The sequence below is a fragment of the Pyxicephalus adspersus genome, chromosome 7 (genome assembly GCF_032062135.1).
Source record: "Pyxicephalus adspersus chromosome 7, UCB_Pads_2.0, whole genome shotgun sequence".
Classification (NCBI taxonomy): Eukaryota; Metazoa; Chordata; class Amphibia; order Anura; family Pyxicephalidae; genus Pyxicephalus; species Pyxicephalus adspersus.
In genome coordinates this window covers 68,465,352-68,484,730 of record NC_092864.1, presented here as the reverse complement: position 1 = coordinate 68,484,730, position 19,379 = coordinate 68,465,352, and the positions used below count along the sequence as shown (strand labels likewise).

The 19,379-nt window shown below is 36.1% G+C and overlaps 1 pseudogene; it reads left to right on the top strand.

The window, feature by feature from the left end:
• The first annotated feature begins 851 nt into the window (after window positions 1–851).
• Window positions 852–19,379, top strand: part of LOC140334588 (hemoglobin subunit beta-2-like) — a 20,726-nt pseudogene continuing 2,198 nt past the window's right edge.

Sequence of the window (19,379 nt, the reverse complement as noted above, 5' to 3'; positions counted from 1 at the left end):
TGAAGAAGTTTGTCACAGTACCAGGATTGTTTCATAATATTAAGCCCACAATATAGGACAAATAAAGTAAAAAAAGGAATTTAAATATTGTACCTGTATTGAAGTGAAGAAACACTACATGTAAGCAATTTGTAAATGAAATCTATATTGAATATTCTGTTGAAATAATAATTTTCAAAGGACAGTGTAATCTAAAGATTAGGCTGATGTAGGCAAATACATCAACAGAAGTCTACCATGGTTGGATCATGGAAAAGCATCTATAAAAGAATAGTTTGTCTTCATAACTATACACAAGGGCCCTGATTTATTAAGGCTCTCTAAAGCTACTTACACACCTCCGATGGTTCTCGCCTGATAATCGGATCAGGGCCAATATCAAACGAGGGTCTGGCATGTGTACAGCGCCTGTCGTCGGTCGTCTGAATGACAGTCCTGGCGGATCCACGGATGATGGACGACAAACGATCCTAATGCAAGAGAAGGGGGAAAGAGCCGAGCAGGGTGCCGCTCCATCATGCTCCCCCTCCCCTCTCCATAGAGCAGAATGTGATGTATGTACAGCGCTCCTTCATGCATTGTGCAGTCCTTAGTCAACAATTGCATGTGTGTATGCAGCATAAGGCTTTCACCAGTGAAGCTGGGTGATACAGAAAACCTGGAATGGATTTCCTAAAAGTCATTAGCTATTTGTTAGTAAATGTTTTCAATTCTGGACCAGATCCATTCCAGGTTTGCTGGATCACCCAGCTTCACTGATCAAAGTGTATTCTCTCCAGCCTTTGGGAACTTTAATAAATCAGGGCCAAGGTCTACAGCATTACTTCTAACTCTCTCGCATAGCAGCAAATATGGTTCAGTGGATGGCTGAAGAGAAAGCTATCATTACTTCCACCTCGGCCAAAATTGACCTGGAAAGTGATGGTTATAATGGCTTAAGCAGGTAATCACATAACTTGTATTTCTTTTTTTTTTGCACTTGTAAAATGATTTAAGGTTATTCTGCAATGTATGACTCTTGTAACATTTTTCTTGATATAGTGTAATCTTTGTGACAATAATAAATATAGTGTAATATTTGTGCACAATTTAAATATGTAAGAGAAGAAGACTGTCCTTCATTCATGATATGTATGAATATTTAGATTATAATAACAGTATTTAGGTTTATTTAGGCTGCTTGTCATCTTTCCCTGGACCCAGAGGTATTTCAGCAAATATGGCCAGCCCTGCTGCCGTTGGTAACATCAAGGTTGACAACGCCATTCACCATCTGGATAATGTAAAACAGACCCTGGCTGCCCTCAGCAAGCAGTACGCTGATGAACTTTATGTGGATCCGGAGAATTTTATGGTACATACATTTTCTACAGCTTAGTTGCAAAGTGAGAGTCTTAGTAAAGACCAGCAACCCATTGGGTGGTCCTGGGGTGCAGATCTAGTGGCCAATCTTGAACCCTGAACCCTGTCACAAGATCAAGGGAGTGACATCACATTGGATTGGAGGCTAATTAGCAGGTAAGTGCTGCTAAAGATGAGACATGATTATAAAGTGGTTGAGACAGTTTTTACACAGACAGTTACTTTGCTCTGAATATGCAATTTTTCAACAGTTCCATAGCACAAATTATTTATATACACATATAAATATATAAATAAATATATATATAGCCTTAGCTGAATTTATGGGAAAACATTACATATTGCTTATTCTGTACAAGTTATTAAAAGTAAAAAAGGTTGGCATTTAAAGCTTTATTATTATCATCTTTAATTTATATAGTGCTGACATATTATACAATGCTTTACAAAGTCCATAGTCATTTAACCAAGATTTCCTCAAAGGATTGTTATTTTGGACGGGAGCCTCCACTTTCATATTTTTGGCATGTAGGAGGAAATGAGAGTGCCTGGAGGAAACTCATACAAACACAGGGAGGACATAGAAATCCCATGCAGATAGTTTCCTGGTCAAGTGCTGCAAAGGCAAGAGTGCAAGTCCCTATACGTCCTAAAACATGATAACTAAATATTCAGATTTATATTTTATGAGTTTATATCAGCTTGATTAAAAAAGTAATAATGCCGTATGGTTACCCAGGGCTACTGTATAACTTTTTGCATTATCAAGTTAATCAGTTCAAAAAATGTTCCCTTTTAGCAAGAATTTGGAATTCAAGTGTACTTGCCAATTCCTTTATGTAGACTGGTGATTGCCCCCCCACTTGTGATCAATTGTTTGAAGTGCATTGCAACCCACCTCCTAGGCTTTTACTATTCTCTTATTTGCTTTTGTAGTGCTTTGCAACTCAGAAACCAAAACAAGCAAAGAAGGTATTTGAAGGATGCACCATATTTCCGCCATGGTCTTAGCTTCTCAGCTGCATAACAATTTATTTCAAAAGGTGAAGAGAAATCCACTGGTTGACAGCGGGGGAAACATTTGTGCAGGTTTTCTGCTTTCTTGTTGAAACAGTCACGCCTCTATACATAGGAAGGGCACCTTTATAAAAAAAATAAGTGGTAAACATATTCACCAAAAAAACAATATATACCAAAAAAATAAATATGGAAAATAACGCCAGACATTCACATTTCCTGTCCTTGTCAATGTATGTACTTCTCTATCTCTGTCATTATGATTTATTCTTTTTTTTTTATTATTCACAGCGTTTTACTAGCTCATCATTTTAGCTTTTAAACTGGTAGCTGAATTCAAACCCCAAAAGTTTGGACAAAGTTCATGAAAGTTTTGGTCGCTGCTCTGAGCCATGGTTATTACTAAATGTCTGTGGCATCATTTATATGTACTTTCCTAGCAATCATTGTACCATGAAAAATAAAATAAAAAAACAGACTTCTGAGGTTGTTTTTAGTTTCCTGCACCATGCTCATGTAATTAAATTTAAAATAGAGAGTCAAAAACAAATGTATGCATAAAAATAGTGCACACATATATATCTGGTATTTCTTATAGGATTGTTTCAAGAATTTCAAGTAGTGTAGTTTCAAGGTTTAAAACGTATATAGTCATTTCCTTTTGCTAGTACCCTATTTAAAATATTTCAGTATCCAATATGCTTGTGTAAGCATTTTTAGGCATTTGCAAGTGTGTAACAAAGTGGAAGTATTTGTGGTACTACAAGTGTCAGGAAGAGTTAAAGAATGACACAAAACACTGCGGCGCTGGCTAATTAAAAGTTAGTACTTATCTTTATTGGATGTGTACAATGGTCCAAAACAGCAAAAATTCCAGCAGCAAGATCACACAACTCGGTTTACCCCAGGGAGGGCCCATTTTCTTATCATCTAACTGGGAAGAGTCAGGCATGGAGATGTTGGTATTTCTTTACACATATCCAGAAAATGTCAGTGTCAGCACTTAATTCTATGAAACTGTAGTTAGTTATTGTAATAGTGTTAATTATACACTAATCTTAGCCAATCAGATTGTTACTTAACCATTGCTGGCTCATTATATTCAAACCTTCTTGTTACATTATAATGTGAAAAAAAAAACTTGCAATTGATCCGATGAGATTATATTATTGTATATTATTATTTATTACTTCTCATGGCCCATCAGGGCATAACAGTCATAACTTTCCCACCCCAACAAGTGTGGAAAGGGGGACACAAAATGTTCACAGGCCAGTTTACACAACTCTACCTGTACATCCACAACACACTTTTTTTGTATTCAACTTGCTAAAAAAGATTAACTCTTATGTAGCTCTCTAGTAGTAGCATCAAAAAGTCCCACCACTCCTGCTAAAAAAAAATATATATAAAAATTACCTGCTCGCATTCATTCATTCTGTATTAGGGTGCCACAAGCCCCCCCAGGGAAGCCGTCCTGTAGCATGAGGAAGTGAGGAAGTGATAAGCACAATCACACTGTTAAACATAGCCTACATTTTGTACATGTGTAAGTCTATGTGTACAATTACACATATATTAATATTGTGCATAGTGTTAAACTGGTATGTAAATGTCATTGTTTCACTTTACATTTCTGTGCTTTTATATATATGCAGCATTTATAAAAGACAGGACTGATGTATAAAACACGCATAAAGTTATATCAGCAGCACTAATCTGATATAACATGCCATGACATTGAAGTTTAAGTTTGCTTCTGAGTGATAACATAAGGTCAGAGGACAAGATAGGAGTTTTGCACAGGATTTAAGTAGCAATTGATAAACTGTAAAGCCAGTTATAGTGATCAAACATACGTTTCAATGTAAAAGCAGTAAAACTGTTACAAGACACTTAAGAAATTGAATAATAAAGTGTGTATGTAAAGTAAAGTAATGTTACCGGCTTATATTCAATACAGACTGAATTACATTAAAATTAGCATTCCATGCATAACACAGATAATAAAAGATACTGAGAAGGTTTAAAAGGTTAAAAATAAAAGGTATAAAAAAAAGCTGTAAAATGTATTGTTAGTGCAATGCAAACTGTAACATACAGTAGAAGCATTTCAAATTCCTGCACATTTTCTTAAACACCTATACATTGCCATATTCAATTTGAGTGTAACAGACAACACAAACTCAATGCATTTCACAATAAGCACAATGGCTTACCCAGGAGTGGCAGAAGTATACACTACAATATATAAGGGTGGTTTCTAATTTAAAATCATCCCTTTTAACCAATGTAGTGCATATATTGCTAAAGCCTGTGTTTCAACTTTATCCACTTTGTAGAGGAATGGTAAATAGGTATATTGATCTACATGGCCTTGATGCCCAGTTCTACATGCATACGTGTTGGTATATCAGGCCTGTTCCTGAAAAAGTGTCTTCCCTTTGAGGTAGGTGCAGGGAAACATAATTGATATTTAAAGCAAAGAGAGTGCAGAGACTAAAGTGTCATATGTAGTGCTAACCTCATTTGTCTATCCATTTATAGATATGGTTTAATTTGTTTTTTTGTTGATTTTAAGGAGTCTCTGAGGAGTCTGTTGATTTAAAGGAGTCTCTTTCACTGACACTATCATTTTATTCTCACTGACACCAATATTGTAATTTATTTGATCCCACAGATGATGGAATTTTTTTTACGCTTTTTCAGGTATCCCAGGCCCTTTTTTGTCAGGCAAGCACAGTGTGAAAGGTGCTATGCTATACACCATACACAATAAAGATACATGCTCTTTATTAGGCATATCAGTCACCTTATTAGTTGGAGTGCAGACCATTGGGGTTCCCCACCTGTCAATTTATTGTTGCCAGCTATGATATAACGGTATTGATTTATTTTTGTTTAATCATTATACCCTCTTGTATTAATCTTTAAGTACAGTTGACAATCGAAAATCCGTCCATAATCCGGTTCCTTCAGTTTTCTGGCATGAATTTCGGATTGCATTTTCAATACAGGGACTGTAGTACACTGTGTGGCCACTTATGTTTTGATGGCGCTGTTCTGCAGAAACAGCAGGTCTTGCTTGCTAAACTAAATACACATTGAGACGTCCCTGCTGCCTGCTCCTTGGAACTGTGCCAGATGTGTGGAGGTAAGTATAATCTTCAAAAATCCGGAATTTTTGAAAATTTGGAGCACCAAATGTCAACTGTATGGATTTAAAGTTTTTATTGCTTATGTGGGAGATCATTGGGGAATTTTATGTGTCACCAATATAAAGTAGAATCATCTCTAACAGGGCTACATAAATAAAGATATTAATGTTAAAACATTTGTAAAACACACTGAATGGGTACAGGATCACCGGACAAATAAGCACCTCCTAACACCGACTTTAATACTTTGGGGCCTTTGACCTAAAACAAATTTGCATATCAGGAGAGTCAAAGAAAAGTTTTAGGTAGCGTTATGTATATGTCCTGTCATATGTCTGACTAAAAGTAATCTAAAGTTTAGGACAACAAACTGGCAACTAATACTACTAAAGAAATGTTAGCAGTGGTAAACCATAGAAATTTATACAATTGAACCTAATTAAATATATGGTAGTACACAAGAATGCACAATTACATTATTAAAATTGTGCTGCTGGCAAAATCAGCTGAAGATTATTATGCTAATATTTTGTTTTACCTTTCATCTATCAAAATGCTAATAAAATACTATATAATGCCATTCATTTTATATACCTGGTTTTAGATATAGTGGCATCATCACCACTTCTCTGGTGAAAAGGACTGACAGTGGGCTGTGTATAAGTTTCTAGACAGAAAGCTCTGGTAGCTCCCATATGTTATGCTCAGACCCCAATGATTAAAAAATACTGAAATCTATAAAATTGAAAGATCTTGGCCAGAGCTGGGAAGGGATAAATGCCCATCATGCAGGAAATGAGGTTGGCTTTATGTGATTTGCTGCCGTTTCTGTTACACACTGTGATAAGCTGTATTAGACATAGGAAATCACAGACTAAGCTCCAACCTGGCTGTATCACACATCTCAAGGTCTTTTCATCATTGGCAGCGATTATCTGCAATCAAAGTTTCTGTCACCAAATTAGTTCCAAATTTTTAAATCTCCCTAACATAAGAAATTGATATCATCTCTAATATTACCCAAATACTCTCTCTATAAGCATCCCTGAGGAAGCAGGTTGGTGAAACGCGTCGGGTGGAGAAGAAACACTTGGCTCCTCTTCTTTAATATATCTATGATTTAGGAGATAAAATGTTTAGTACTTTGGTTATCCAGCCCGGATTTGAATGGGGTAGACCTTTTACCATTGTTTTCCCTGTGTGGAACCCTTTCTATTATTGTTTGACCTACCAAGCTTTTTCTATATGTGTATATATGTATGACTACAATACGCACAGTTAGAGACTTCCATTTATGATACAGACTCAGACTAGTGTGTTGTTGTACCCATAAGAGGGAAAGTAAATATGTAACCAAGTGGTTGTATTAGCCCAAAACATTCTGAAAGGTTGGCAAAGATTTTAGATGTCTTTGTTTGATATAAACCATGATGGGAAGTCTTTTTTGAATTTTGAATATAAGGTACCTTTCACTCTTGCAATAGAAAACCATAAAGTTAGCCGCTTCTAGCTGCCTAGCTAACCGCTGCTATGGACCCATAGGTTTCAAATCACTTTATCCTCCAGGGGAAAAATGCAACCACATGGCCAGAAGCAATATGTTGTTTCCACAAACCATGCCACAACTGCAGGCCAACCCATGTCCAATGGTACCCAACCTCTCCCATTTAGTTGAATAGGAGCAGTGTGGCAGCTGAGCCTGCTGCACAACGTTGCTATCAACTGCCACTCATTTACGACCCTTAGCATTCTGTGCTATCTGTTACCAGTGTACTGAATAGAAGTATTTGGAATGGCATGCCGAGGTCCCTACCTTTTTCACTTGTCATTTGATACTAATCTTTCACAAAAATTACAAAACATGCAAGAGTTAAGTGAACAATGAGTAGTTGAAGAGAGTTGCTGACCAACAGAAGATAATAGTTTTGTGTTGTTTTGCACTGAGAGTCAGATAGCACTGTAGAGATGCTGAAAGTGCAGATTTTTGTGAAGGACTTCTAGACACATACACCCTTTTTGTATTCAACACAACTTTTCATTATTAAATTGTATAGTTATTGTAGCTGTGTTGAAAAGTTTACATTCAAAATCAGATGAACAATTTTTAATAAAGTGCAAATACTGTTCATTTTATTAGCTGTTCTTCATTATAGTTAAAATTAAAATATTATTATGTATGATTATTATTATTATGTATATGTAGTATGATGTTATTATGTATATGTATTATGATGTTTATGTATATATGAAGTATGATATAGTGGTTTAAAGAAAAAGCTAATTTTGGGTAAAATATTTACATAATTAACAGATATTTATAATTTATAAGATCATTCCTAAACAAGACCCCTAGCTTACCCACATGCTGATTGTATAGAAGACTACATAATATTCAATATTAAAGCAGACCACACTCTGTGTCTCAGCAATTCCCACAGGCTTTATTGCTGGAATTTCCAGCTGTCACTGGTTCGGCACTAAGCCAAGAAGCTAGACATTTGACTTGAAAACATCTGCCCATACAAATTTCTTTTTAATCGACTACTAAATGTGTAATAAATGTCTGTGTGTTAGATACAAACTGAACGTATTGTCTAGGTTTGTCCTTTTATACCATTGTTCTGATAAACTTAAAGGGGACCTAAACTCAGAATTTTTACTTTACATAAAAAGGGTGCAGCACCTCCCTGATACATAGGTATACCGAGAGCGCCCAGCGGATACCTGGACCCGATGGAAGAAACCTCCAAAACGATAGACTAATCTGTGGGATTAAAGGTGTGTTTTTTTTTTGTTTTTGGTTTAGTTCTGCTTTAAGGAAGATTATACTATGTATTGTCACCCTAGCCATATATACCCCAGTTCTGGTAATTCTACTGGCTACATGGAACACTTAGGCAATCATTTCTAGAAGGGCATTAGAAGAATCTTTCCTGTGTCTAGTGTGCCACCTAGAGGTGAACTGTGAATAAACCCCACTTCATTCTTCTTAGCAAACAGCCAACAGAGATAAGTGATGTTCCTGGTACTTTTTGCACTAACAGTTACATTTTCATGACACAATCAATAATATAGGACCATACAGCTGTACCTCCAATATTATTGAAAACACTTTTTAAATCAGTATCAGTTTTATGACCATCCTTGGTTGGTGATTCTTTTATTTCCCCCTCCCATCCCAGAGCCTACTTCTCTGCCCCTTATATAATCAACTTTCTCACTTTTAATCTATCTTGTTTTACTTTTAAACATTTTTCAGAGATTGTTGTCTTTTCTGCTCTTTTAATATAATGCTAAACCTTTGTATCAGTACTGCTTGGACCATAAAAAAGTAGGGGTGACCCAGGAAAGCTTGTCTAGGAAAAGTAACTTAATGCAAATAAAACAAGTATCACAGAGAGTAATAAACTCTCTGTGATACTTTCACCCAGTTTTACTGATAAAAGTGTATTCTCTCCAGCCTTGGGGAGCTTTCATAAACCAGGCGTTATGTGTCAATATATATTGCTGTGTAAAGAAGCTAGAGATAAAGGATTGTTGTATATTGCTGCGGCGCCAATTCTGATGATCTATCCTTCCAAGGCAAATGTTACTGTTTTCATCAAAAAAATGTATCTGTTGATAGATTGTTATAGAACTTAATTGTACAGATTTTTAATTATTGCAATAAATAGTTTATTTTTATTTTTAAGTGTTGGTACTGTTTTGGTCCAGAAATCCCTGGGGTTAATAACTAAAACACAAACAACCGAAGTATTGTCAAAACTTTTTGCAAACTTTGAACATCTTTCTTAAAGTTTTTAAAATGCTCTTTACTAAAAATAAAGACATTAAACATCAATCGAGTACAATCTGTCACTTTAAACAAGCATAGTGTAATACCTAAGCAGTCTAATAGCATTTTTTTAACCTTGAAATTCATATGGCAAAGTCACTATCTCTGCTGTATTTTGCAAGACCTATCCTATGAAAATTACTGCACAATGCAGTATCCTAAGTAATGGCTTCCGTGTAAATAATATTAATATATATATAATATATATTATATTATATATAATATAATGTAAATAAACATAATTGATACAATATGATATGTTGTAACAGCATTAGTTGCACAAAATATTTATGTTATCTTTTTTTACATAACTGCCAAAAAACTTTTTATTAAGAATTTTGTTTTGCAATCTCTTTATATACCTTGGCTACCCTCTAACAAGTATCTCATTGATCTACTTTTCCTTTTAAGGTATTTTAAGGTAATCAGCTGTTTTTATATATTTATTGTTTCTGTTTCATGCCCAAAAGACAGCACTCCAGTTAAACCTGTGCTTGCTATGCCCAGATTGGAGCTGATGATTATTTTAGAAACTGTTCATTTTTTTCCTTTGGTAGCAATCATATTCATTTAGAACCTCTGAAATAATATTTAATATTTTCAAGTAAATATTCCTAGCTGAAGGATACACTTTTCATTTATAAAGAGATGATCTCAAAAGGTGAATACAAATTCCATATATACCATACTGTTTTTTGTACCCTTTTAGTTCCACAACACTTTTTTATGAACTGGTCCCCATATCATATTATTGTAACAATTATTTATGTTGTGAACTTTGTAGATGAATGAGATGTATCTGCTGCAGGGAACTATTATTACATTACTATATTATTATAATCAATATTATTATTATTATTATTATTATTATTATTATTAATAAAAAACAGGATTTATATAACACCAACATTTGTCAGGGAAAATCATAGAATATTTGGATTGGTTGGCATTTCAGTAATTTTATTGCTAAAAGCTATGCAATTCAATTGCCTGATCTTAATTAGATATAAAGCCACCTCCCGGCTTCTGGTTGCTTTTCGTTTCTGCTCTAAACTTGACAACACATGTGCCATGTAGCCTAAAGCTCGACTCTGTCCGGTGGTGCCACACACACTGAAAGTGGCACCATGGAGCCAGTGGTGAAGATGGCGGAGCCCATCCCTGCAGCGATGATTGGTCCTGCACATAATAAATATGTGCCATAATTGCTGTGAAATGGCAGAAGCTCACCAACCATCCGAGTATAGCTCCGCTTTAGGAAAATAACACCTTTTCACCATCTGCTGGTGGAAAAGTAAATGACACCATCTTTTCCCTTTCTTATCCTGCCCAAGATCTTTAACCCTCCTAGCGTTCCAATTCTCTCCGTATTTCCATGCAAAAAGCGTTGTCACCAGGTTATAGAGCTCTTTTAAACTTTTTATATTTTTCCCCTTTGGCAGAACCTTTTGAATTGGCATGACTATTTTTTTTAAAACTATGATGATTTACCCAAGGAAGAAAAGGCTTTCCTCATCCATTTATATTTTCTGTTATTGGTGAAAAAGGGGAGAGTTTAAATCTTTGTCATGTAATATTACTAGCTCCTTACTGGGGATATTTTTCTCAAGTTGCTTTCCCAATTCCAGGTTTTGAGCTTGACAATTATGAGTAGAAAAAAATTCTCTTTAGGACAGTAACTAGATATTTTATTACTGTAGTTTTTGTTATTGTATTAAATCATTAAACTAGTGCAGCAGTCACCAACTGGTGCTCCACGAGAAATCCTTGCTGGTCCATGGCTGTGGCCGGTGCGCCAGGAAAGTACCCCGCTGGGGGGGGAGCACTGGCCAGAGCTGTGGACCATGTCCACCGTATGGATGGCAGGCTCAGGGCGGTGAGCAGGTTCTGTCTCTGGACATAATCCACCTTCCATAATCCACCTGGGAGAGTGGTCGAGTTCTGGCATCATGACGTCACTTTGGGGGAAGTTTCTTCCCCTTTGAATGGGCATGCTACGTCATGGCATGCATAGTAGTTGAAAGCTAGGTTACAAGTTTAAGATATGGGAGAATTTCTATAATTTTCATAATTCCCACAACCCATTATTATCCTATGGACCGGCCACCTCTACAAAAGGCTACATACCATGCTATCTATGGTTTTTGTATATGTATAAAACCATACATATTTTCAGGTTTCACATGGGCTCCTCCATCAATGAACATGGGAAAGAAGCAGGTAGGTAGGTAAATGTTACACACAAACCCTACAAAAACGTGGAGCCTCCCTTCAGCTGTCATTTTAGTGTTATCATTTTTACTACTGGTCAAGACTCTGCTATCAATAAAGGACTGGAAGTTGTGTTATGAATTGGTTGGTGAAGGAGGGATCTGTGTAAAGACTGGGAACGGTAGTTTTCCGCATTCAGGCGGGCAAGCTGTATACTGGGATTTGTCACTGCATTAATAGGATAGGAATTAATTGGTTGCCACATTCAAAAATTCACAATTGTGAGGCCAAGACAACTTAGTCCACATCCTTTTGCAATCTCACAGTTTGTTCACTTTTTAAACAGGAATTCTTTTACATAGGGGCAATTTCTTTAACCCCCCACCAAAAGAAATTTCCCTGAATCATCATTTTTTCAGTAAGTTTTTTACAATTGTACTATTCATGGTTTTATCTAGGTGACAAAAAGTTTGTGTCACTCTTCTGAACACCCCAAATATCATGTACTCAATTTCAGTAACAAAGTGTATATAGTTGTACTGTACATGGCAAGTTTGATCTGGGGTGGAGTGCTGTAAAAAGCTTTTTCTGTCGCTGTATTGAACCCCACAAGATTTTGCATAGTGCTTTGTGTGTTTTTATTTTAGCACTAAGAAAGTTTGTATTGTTCTACATGACTCTGAGGTCAGTTTACCTGACACCAATGATCTTTTTAGCTATCTGTAAAGGTGGCATTCTTCCCACTGCCCAGCAATGTAAGAGGTATTGACCACCACACTAATATATTGTGAGCTGCGGTAAATATAATAATCATAGAAGGGATTCTTTGAAGCCCTGAAGTTATTGCAAGAGTCCCCTTGTTGAAAAGGTTGAGAAACACTGATATGGAGTGACAGATGATAAGAGCTAGATAACGCAGCCACAGATCACACCAAGACAATTGTATATCATGCACATAAGCATATTTCTGACTGTATGGCTGCTCCTTACAAGATATCTGTGTTGTGTTGCTAAGAAATGCTTACATCTTAATGATGTGTTGCATCTATTGTTTGAAAGATAACAATTTGTAGCTTGCCTGTAGTTGAAATGTTATCATTGAATTGAATTACAGTACATAGCTTTTAGCAATAAATTACCTAAAATATTAACAAATACAAATATAAACTCTGCTTTTACTTAAAAAAGTGACAGATGATAAAAACTAGAAAGACGGGTGAACATGAGAAGCACTGTATAATAATGACATGGGACGGGGTGAAAGTGGCAGCCTGTCACGGATGGATAAAAGATATATTATTGCAGCTATGTATTCATATTAATATGGTAAATGTATTTTTAAATTAATGTACCTGAATGTGCCTTGATATCCAATCATTGCAATCTTATCTAATGTTTTAGAAGCGGGGGGAGAATATATTCATATACATGTGAGGACAATAAACTTGATGATTCTTGATGATTCATCAGAGCATTACCACATCAATGTGCAGGTGTTTTGTACTATGCAACCAGCAAGCTTTGGGGTGAAAAGTTGGTAGGGTTGAAGAATTTATTATTTTCCTGTCTTAAACTGTAAAGCTGACCATACCATGGCCATGATCTGAATGTACAATCTATTTTGTGTAGTGCAAGACCCTGTCTAATGTTAACTAAATAGCATAGATTGTATAAATGTAATTTTACATTGTTTGGATTACTCTGGCGGTATTCCGGAGTGTGGCTCAGGGTGGATTTTCCATACCAAAAGCAGTAACCCCGAGCCACACTTGGGGTAGAATTGCCAGGGAGTTTAAAAGTCTTACCTGGTTCCCACGTTCCACTGGTGTCCACCAGCAATGCCCGCAGGGTCCTCTAGCGATGTCTGCGGCCCCTCCAGCAATGCCCGCAGGGTCCTCCAGCGATGTCTGCAGCGTCCTCCAGCAATGCCCGGCATCTGTTTCCCCTGGCAGTGCCAGCACGGGAGGATTTTTATATGTACCGCTTTTAAAAATCCTCATTATTCATACCACCAGGGAGGCTAAAGAAGATTCTACAAAGAATACAAATCAATTAGAATGTACAGTGTTGTTGGCACAATATACCAATGGAACCCGGGTTCTTTCTGTTTCACCACAATACTATTTTGGAGAGGGTTCCATCATCAGGCACTTCATTATTGCTGCCAACTCCTGTAATCCACAGTATTGGAAATCAATGGCTACCCCAAACGTTGGTTTATAGCTACATAAGGTAAATGATAGAAGATCTTACGGCTAGTGCCTGAGGTACCCAGGACAAACTCAATGCTATGTGTGGTAGTTGGACATATTATAGGGAAACACGGGAGTTTAAGTGCCACCTGGATCCCGTCCTTTCCTGACATGTTTATGTGATATTAATATGCTATATTTGAGCTATTACACATTACTGGACTATTTGGTCAATAAATGACTAATAAAATTATTCAAATACTTAATGCTGTGGATATCACCGATACTGATGTTCTGTGATGTTAATTTCTTTCCATGTTTTTAACTGTTTCATTAATGTTATTACTCTGTTAAACCCCGAAAACTTTGAAAACTTCAGAATGTTTACAAAAAAGAATGTACAGTGTTCTTAACAGACAAAGTGGTATCATACATGTGCCGTGTTACATGGCTGTTTAAATCTCAGGGATGATTGTACAGTATTTTATTATTGTATTCAGCTGTTTGAATGGAGCTTTAAATCCTATTCAAAAAACATTATACCTAAAGCTATATCAACCCAGGCATATGAAGCAAAATGACAAATACTAAAGTAGTCATAGAAATTAAATGAAAATTCCATAAAACATAGCTCTGATCATAATAAAATGTTTCTGCCAGATGCTTGGTCTAAAAACATTCACCTGGCCCTCGCATTGATGTTGTCGAATTATGTGCCCTAAGGAACAAAGATGTATTTAATAAAGTGGTATGATTTGAAGAAACAAATACACTAATATACAAATATACTAAAATGTGGCCAAACAAGCAGATCTTTGTATGTGCATGTATTTCTAATAACTTCTAATATTCTTTTTGTGGCAGCAGGTAGGAAGCACAGAAACAGTCTTTCAGTAAATTGTTCATCCATGCGAGAGTAAGAATAATTTTCTGCTGACTTTCTCTTATCTTTCAGGGCACTGAGCGTGTTGTTTCTTGGTGATATGATGAGATAATACAGCCAGTTACACAGACACACAAGACAATTGTATATCTTGCATATAAGCATCTTTCTGACTATATGACAATACTGCAATTTAAGGATATGTGTTGTGTTGCTGACAAATGCTTACATCTTAATGACGTGTTGCAGCTATCTTTTGAAAGATAACAATTTGTGCCCTGAACGCTTAAGTAGTTGAAACAACAATATCTATTATAGAACAGACAATTGACTTGCATAGCTTTTAACATATGCAATAATAAATAAAAAATAAATTAATAATGAAGAAGGTAGCAAAATGATGTATAGGTGTGCACCTAGTAAACAAATATTCACACACATATATGTGCTTCAAATGCTGAGAGGTATTTTCAGACTTTATTTGCAAAAACTCCAATACAAAGCACAATTGTGGGGTTTTCCCTCACAGAGAATCCGTGTCATTACAAATGACAAATTTAGCTTCTATTGGTCCCATAGACCTTGCCAGGCCCGGGCAGCATGACGCCTTTTCAATTGAGCCCCATAGCTAGCTGCTTCAGAGCCATTTTCAATTCCTGGTTTGGAAAAGGGATGGGAAACCTGCTCCACTCATCCCCTCCAGGACACTCCAGGCCTGAAAGGCAGCAAATATTTATCAATATAATTATTTACGGCCCTATCCAGGCCCTGTAATCCCTTTTCCAGGTCAGAATAAGGTAGATGATATTGACACATTTATTTTTTCTACATTTTTTCTATACAGATATACAGTTTTCCCTTGCAGGGGATAAATGTCAATCACAACATGACCAAAAACACAAACTTTAGCCTTCTGTCTACTCACAGGCTGCACACAGCTCTTATACCTGAGCCATACCTGGCCCCAGGCTGCAACTACCCCGATTCAGAGCAGGTTCCTGGCCCGCCAATTCCTTCCAGGACCATCTGGGCTTTGATCCCAATAAAGCTGCAATTCTACTTATCTCCTTATCCAGGCCCTTTAATCCCTTTTTCAGGGAAAACTTAGGTAAATGATGCCAAATATCTTCCACACATTTGGCATCACATATTTGATTGTATGTTTGGAGTCATTTGTCCTGGTTAAAAAAAAAAAAATGATGGTCTCACTAAGAACAAACCAGATGGGATGACATGTCACTTCAGAATGCTGTGGTAGCCATGCTACCTAATCCCACCTCTCCCTCCATGCTTCATTGTGGAAACCACAAATAAAGAAACCCACGGCTCCAAAAAATCCCAACGTTGGACTCAATAGACCAAGTACATATTTCCACTGGTCCAATATCAATTTGTTATGTTTCTTTGCCCAAGCAGATCTTTTGGTTGTTCTTCCTCAGAAATGGCTTCTTTTCAGCACAGTAAATAGGACTATTCCCTGTATACCAGCCATACCTCTATTCAACACAACTGATGGTCTAAAAAACTTTAGGGAGGCAGGAAATTCCAGAAACTAACTTTTGACAAGGCATACCTGGTAATAGAAAACTATTCCAAGTGTATCTGATGAGGAAATGCCAGAAAAGTGCAAAACTGTCATCAAAGCAAAAGGTGGCTACTTTAAGAATCTAAAATATAAAGCATATTCTGGTTTGTTTAACAATTTCTTGTTTAAAGATATATTCCATATTTGTTACTTTTTTGTTTAAAGCTATATTCTATATGTGTCCTTCATAGATTAGATGTATCCAATAATACTCTACAATGTAGAAATTAAATAAAATAAAAAAGTAATGAGAAGGTATGTCCATTTTTTGACTGGTTCTGTATATACAGTACATATACTGCATGTTGTGATATTGAAGCAATAATGGGGCATTGTTCTGTGCATGGCAATAACTATATTATGGAAACTGTCAGCTGTTTATTTCTCTAGTGGTTGAACTTGATGGACGTATGTCTTTTTTCAACCTAACCTACTATGTGATTGTATGTTTAAGGATTCTATACAAAATTCAAAGCAATGACACTGCCCACCACCAATTGTTCTGATTAATAACACTAACTAATAAATATTTAACTGTATATTTTTATGTCATATCGGCCATGTTTGACAATTTATTGTTTTTGTACATACATTTTACTAAACATTAATGTGATTTGCTGAAAATTCATCAAAATGTATCCTAAAAATGTATGACCTATTGAATATTTAACAAGTATAGTTTCAATTTTCAATAGAAAGTTGGAAGTATTCTGGATTTAAAATGATTTTACTGTTGTCCAAAAGTCATCTGGGTGGAAGAGGATTTGTATTCTATTTATAAAGTAGGCAATCTGAACATTTCCTTCAACATTCCTTGGTGGGAATCAGTTACTGCCATTGAAACACATAAACCTAGATAATTCTCTCAAGGAAACGTTTAAGGGAATGTCAGACCCTCAGGGCCTTTTTCAGGTTTGAATCTTGGCCAGGACATTGTATGTTTCCCCCCTGTTTGCATTAGATTTCTTCAGGCACTCCATTTTCCTCCTACATCCTAAAAATTTCTTTTTAAGTAAATTGGTCTTATACTGTGTTAATGACTATTGTAGGGATTGTGAGCCCATTTAAAGGACAAATTATAGAGATTGTAGCATTGCATAATATGTCAGCCCTATATAAATATAAGATAATAATATGAACTATTTCTCTTTAAGCTACAGAAAAGAGTTGAGAAGGCAGCTGTTGCTACTGTTTCAGTTTTATATGACTCCAGGTTCTCCCCGTGTCTGTGTGGGTTTTCTCAGTGTACTCCGGTTTCCTCCCACATCCCAAAAACATGCAGTTAGGTTAATTGGCTTCCCCCAAAATTGACTTTAGACTGTAATATTGACATATGACCATGGTAGGGACATTAAATTGTGAGTTCCTTTGAGGGACAGCTAGTGACATGATAATGGACTTTGTACAGCGCTGCATAATATGATAGCGCTATATAAATATTGTGTAATAATAATAATATGACAGCTGAGGCACAAAATGAGAAAACAAGGATTACTGGGACAGGTAGACATAGGCAGCATTAAAAGGTACACAGTTTCTAAAGCTGTGTACAGTTGCTCAAATATAGCCAGTAGAGATGTTCATTAATGATTGCTTCCAGTAATCATAGAATGAAACATGTTTTGTACACACAATATTGTTTGTTATAGGGAAGGGGGAAGATGAACTGGTGGTGCCCTGCTGTACCCTCCTCATTAGGAAACAGCAATTAATTCTGTCAGTCATTATTTCTGATGGCAGAACATATCACCAAACAATGTTAGTGGACTACTGAACCGATGATAGATTTTTGTCTTAGGAAATTTATAACATTCATTTCATGCAAAGAATATCCACTGTCTATATACAGCTTATCACTACCCCAATAATTGTGTGTCTCAATCCATAGTAACAGGATCAAATATTCCAGAAAGGTCCTCATAATAGATACAGTCTATCATATTGAATTTGGCTTAGATATTTGGTACTTTGAAATGCAGACATGAAGAGAAAGCATTCTTTATCTATGTTATCCCCCTTCTACACTATCTAACCCTCTCACTCCACTTTAAGCATTGATAGCTGCTCTTGTTTCATATTCCCCAAATGATGACAATGACAGAAGTGACAAAAAAAAGCTGGGTCACATTTTCTACTTTCTAATTCTCATATACCTTCTGAATACTTCTTATCATTCTGTATACAACGCCAAAGAAAACAGAGTCATATCAAAAATTGATAGGAGAAGAAAAGTTTTTCATTGTTACCAAACAATAAATTCTTTCTAGTCCTGGGGACAAATATTTAGCCCTTATTTAAATAGATGGCTGCAGTCTGGGTTACAGGGTGGTTATTTGCTGGCTTAAACCCAGCTAACCATAGGAGTAAGCACTTACCCCTAAATGAGAACAAATTCTTTTTATTCACAGGGGTAAGGATTTTCCTCTAGACTAAACTATGGTTGGGAAAGTGCTTGCCGCTAGGGTTAAAGCAGACAACCAGACACCCTGTAACACTGACCACACTGTTCCATAAATATATATAAGTCACAATTTCTTTTTTAATTTCCAATGTGTCTTTAGTACATAAGTAATTAGGACCTTTTCCCCATGAGAACACAGACAGCAGTGAGAACCCTACCAAGGGTCTTACAGTTTCATTAATATTCATAGTAATTAATAAATAATTAGTAAGCATGAGTCCCTTTGGCTGCTAATATTTTTTTAAGGTTTAAAGTCATGGGCAACAGTTTTAATTTAACTGCACACATTTCAGGGAAACTTTTCAGTAATAATTAGACATGTGTGTATATTTTATTTCCTTTGTGCAAACTGTCAACTTCCAAATGATCTGACTAACAGTGTTGGAAATATCTGTTCTTAGTACACTTTACTACAGAGAGGCCATTGTGATTATTGAGCTCTGCTATGACTACCAGTGCACCCATAAGAAAATACAGACTTCATTTGCTGTTCACAAACTAAGTAAGTTCTGTAGAGACTTTGTGTAACACAATACGGTCAATTTTGGAAAAATGATATCATATAATATCTCTAAGGTGGGACATTAAAAATTGGCAACCAGGCAGGACTTTTTTGCAAAAAGGGACAGACAATCATAATGGCCAAAGAGCAGGATTAGGAACAAAAGAAAGGGG